The sequence below is a fragment of the Crinia signifera genome, chromosome 3 (assembly GCF_055691185.1).
Source record: "Crinia signifera chromosome 3, ASM5569118v1, whole genome shotgun sequence".
Classification (NCBI taxonomy): domain Eukaryota; kingdom Metazoa; phylum Chordata; class Amphibia; order Anura; family Myobatrachidae; genus Crinia; species Crinia signifera.
The window spans coordinates 190503637-190508451 of record NC_139219.1 but is presented as its reverse complement, the minus strand read 5'-3'; positions in this window follow the sequence as shown (position 1 = coordinate 190508451).

Sequence of the window (4815 nt, the reverse complement as noted above, 5' to 3'; positions counted from 1 at the left end):
TATTGTTACTCCATTTGTGTACTATGCTATCCTGTGTGTGATGGGCCCAGATCTATACCTATTAGGTGTTTTTTCTGGGGTTGCCCCTGTTAGCTGAGATGGGGGTGGCATAGCATCATATTTACTAAAAATAGTATTGTTACAACGATTCTATTGACTGGTATAGGATAACAACAAATGCTTGGGTGCCTCAACAACCCCTTTTGCAAATACCCTATAGTATTAAAAGTCACCTCTTGATATGTACAGTAGAGGATATAAACACAGTAATTAAACGCAAAAAAAATATATCTTCATCCCATAAAAACTCAAACCAGACATAGAGGAAACCTGCATTACGGGAGGGCTGGAGAGGCAAATGTCTTTCTGCTTCTTACCCCGTTGTCCCATGGTATTGCGATACTCTTTACTCGGCATCTTCCCTACACTATTTTACACCCTGTTCTGGACCCAAGGGGACAATATGTACTTTACTAGATATTCAAATTTATGATACTAAATTGACCCTACTCAGTATTTACACACCCAACAATGAATTACAAACTTTGTATTAGACTAAAGGTGAACATCTTTATAGCAGAACTAATTATAACTTAATATTCAGTGGGGACTTTAATACAGGCTCAGACCCCTCGTTGGATAAATCTCCTATACCCACATATCTAAATGTCATCAATGGCACCAAATTTCTCACTTATTAACAGACTACTCTTTAATGGATCCATGGAGAATCTTCAATCCCACTGACAAATCCTACATGTATCACTCTGCCAATTGTCACTAAAAATTCTAATTTGCTATCCCATAAAATATTAAAAAATATATATGATTCAGTATGAAGGCAGCTATATTGGGCTATATATATACATTATATATTGTATATACACTGCTCAAAAAAAAATGGGAACACTTAAACAACACAATGTAACTCCAAGTCAATCACACTTCTGTGAAATCAAACTGTCCACTTAGGAAGCACAGGTGGAAATTATAATCAATTAGCAAGACACCCCCAATAAAGGAGTTGTTCTGCAGGTGGTGACCACAGACCACTTCTCAGCTCCTATGCTTTCTGGCTGATGTTTTGGTCACTTTTGGTGGTGCTTTCACTCTAGCGGCAGCATGAGACGGAGTCTACAACCCACACAAGTGGCTCAGTTAGTGCAGCTCATCCAGGATGGCACATCAATGCGAGCTGTGGCAAGAAGGTTTGCTGTGTTTGTCAGCGTAGTGGCTAGTGCATGGAGGCACTACCAGGAGACAGTCCAGTACATCAGGAGACGTGGAGGAGGCCGTAGGAGGGCAACAACCCAGCAGCAGGACCACTACCTCCGCCTTTGTGCAAGGAGGAACAGGAGGAGCACTGCCAGAGCCCTGCAAAATGAAGTCCAGCAGGCCACAAATGTGCATGTGTCTACTCAAATGGTCAGAAACAGACTCCATGAGGGTGGTATGAGGGCCCGACAACCACAGGTGGGGGTTTGTGCTTACAGTCCAACACCGTGCAGGACGTTTGACATTTGCCAGAGAACACCAAGATTGGCAAATTCGCCACTGGCGCCCTGTGCTCTTCACAGATGAAAGCAGGTTCACAGTGAGCACATGACAGACCTGACAGAGTCTGGAGACGCCAAGGAGAATGTTCTGCTGCCTGCAACATCCTTCAGCATGACCAGTTTGGCAGTGGGTCTGTAATGGTGTGGGGTGGCATTTCTTTGGGGCCGCACAGCCCTCCATGTGCTCACCAGAGTTAGCCTGACTGCCATTAGGTATCGAGATGAGATCCTCAGATCCCTGGTGAGACCATATGCTGGTGCGGTTGGCCCTGGGTTCCTCCTAATGCAAGACAATGCTAGACCTCAAGTGGCTGCAGTGTGTCAGCAGTAGAAGAAAACAAGTAGCGCCCCTAGGGGTTGATGCTGGTGAATGGGTATATGCACAAAACAAGAGAAAACAGATAGCAGCGCTGATTTTAAAACACTGGAGCCAATTGGACTGGTTTCACAATATAAAAAAAACACAATTTATTAGTGTACAGTTATCACATGAATTAAAATCAATTAACTTTAAAAGGTAAGCAGTAGTAACAGTAGGCTGTATACTAGAGTAAATTGATAAAACAATGGTAGTGCACTAGACTTTGGGTCCCGTAATTCCTGGTATATAGCTTTAATGTAAGTACTTATGGGGTCTGTCTGTTCCTATTAAGCCCTTTAAGTAGATCCCCAAAATTGGGAAAAATGTTTTGATTTACCGTCCACTCTTGGGGCACAGTCCTGCGCAGTTGGTAACCTCCTCAATGGTGGTATGCTGGTCCGGGCAGGGTATCCAGTTTTACTTTGGAGGGTGGAAAAAGTTCAGAACTTGTGAGAGTTTGCTCCTGTGCTGGAGATGGCAAAGAGTTCAGGATAGGGCTGGTTCGGATAGATCCCAATTGGAGATGGTGGTATATTCTGTTACCAGGGTTCAACAGGGTCTGGGTGGCACTCCTGACACATTTTGCTGTAGTCCACAGCTTTATCAAAGGATAGGGTGTGCTAGTTCCCAGAGGGGTATTTATACGTTTTCTATGATACCGGTGCCCCCCAAAGAGTCCAAGTATATAGAGATCGGTTGAGGGGGTCATTATATCAACCAATCTCTATATACTTGCACTCTCTGTTAAACCCTTGCATTCAGCAAACATCGACATACATTAGGGATACTACAGATTTGCTTAATGGATTGCGGAGTTTGAGGGTTGCACCAATAGATACAATATTGTGCAGCGCCGATGTTGTAAGTCTCTCTCACCTCCATACCCCATGATTTAGGGGTGGAGGCTGTAGAGGAACTTTTGCTGGCCAGCCCGCATTATAGAGGTCCCCTTATACCTTTTTTCTTAATATTGCTCAGACTAATACTTACCCGAAATTATTTTTATTTCGATGGTAGGTATTACCTACAGAGGCTTGGCTGTGCGATGGGGTCCAATGTGGCCCCATCGTACGCCAATGCCTTCATGTGCCAACAGGAACGTAGGATCTTTGCCAATCCCTTGGTTGCTGTCAGAATGATATTTTTTGTGAGATTTATTGATGATCTCCTCATTTTGTGGTCCGGCAATTCTGCTATGTTACAGCAAGTGCTGGATACACACAATGCTAAGGGGGAAGCCATTCAATTTACGTTTGACATTAATACCTCTGTGATAAATTTCCTTGATGTACAGATACACATAGACAAGGGGTTAATTACCACCAAGTTGTACATCAAACCAATTGATAGGAACACAATTCTGGTCAATGACAGTTTCCACCCTCTTCCATTGAGGAAAGGATTGCCCTTCTCACAGATGCTTCGAGTGAGACGGATCACCAGTGAGGAAGGGGCAACCATTGATGCATTGAATACCATGGTCACTAAATTTGAGCAGCGTGGTTATCCTCGTAATGAGTTGTTAGCTGCTAGGGACAAAGTCATGCAGATTTCCCAGGAAGAATGTCTGTCCTCTAAACCAGTGAAAGACAAGGACAGGAAGATCACCCCTTGGGTGAATCAATATTCCGTAGCAAGCAGACATATCACTAAGAAAATTAAGAATTTATGGCCGATGGTCAATGCAGATCGTGAACTTCCCATGTTCCAGGGTTCACGGCTAATGCCGGCGTACAGTAATGGCAGAAATGTAAAACAGTCACTAGTAAAATTGGATGTCACAGATCTAGGGGTTGGTAACAAACCAGCCCATTTTCTAACACGTAAACCTGGCTGTTATCGCTGCACAGGACTGCACAGGATGTATCACCTGTAGTGCTATGACAGCCAGCAATCATTTCCTCCACCCGCATAGTGGTAAAAAATTCAGCATCCAGCATATACTTACCTGTACAACTAAATATGTGATATACACATTGACCTGCCCCTGTGGCTTAGTCTATGTGGGGAAGACCAGCACCACTTTCAGAGAAAGGATGGCCAACCATTGGTTGGCCATACGATCAGCATTAATGTCTGGAAGCAGCGACCAACCGATGGAGAGGCATTGCGCCACATTTGGGCACTCTGTATCAAGTATACGTTCTAAATTAATTGATCACATACCGGTTCTAAAGAGGGGAGGTAACAGAAATAAACTGTTACTACAATTGGAATGTAAATGGATTCACAAACTTGATACCATTGCCCCAAGAGGGTTAAACGAATATCTAGGTCTTTCATGTTTCTTGTAACAATAGAAACAAATAACTTTGTGTCCTAGGTCTCTATGAACAAATATATAAATTGAATATGTCTAGATCTTGAAATTCTTGTATATTTAGGGGTGTTTATTATTGTATTTATATACGTTATTGATAAGAAATGTTTACTTTTATTATATACATACAGATGGAGCCGACCTTGTCTTTGCAGGGGATGGCGGCAGAATCGCCAGCCGCCATCCCCCGCCAGCCGCCATCTGCTCTGCGAAAAGGGATGCGCGCGCGTCCCCTTCCGACGGCGCTTCCCCCGGGTCCCCGCCGGCTTGTTGGCGGTCACCCGGGGTCCCCACCGCCTCCCCGCACCCCCCCCCCCCTAACCCTGTCCGTCTCCCTGAAGCGGAGACAGACAGGTTCCCGTCGCCCCGCCGCCTGGAAACTGAGACGCACGTGCGCATGAGACGCACACGCGTCTCAATCAGATGGAGCGCCGGGCTGCTGGCGGATCGCCAGTGGTGACAGTCTGGCAATTCACCAGCAAGAGGGAGCCCGGCTCCATCTGTAATATTAACCACTGTATACTGAATAATGACCTATATGTAACCAGGTATGCTTTTGTTTTTAATATTTATGCAAT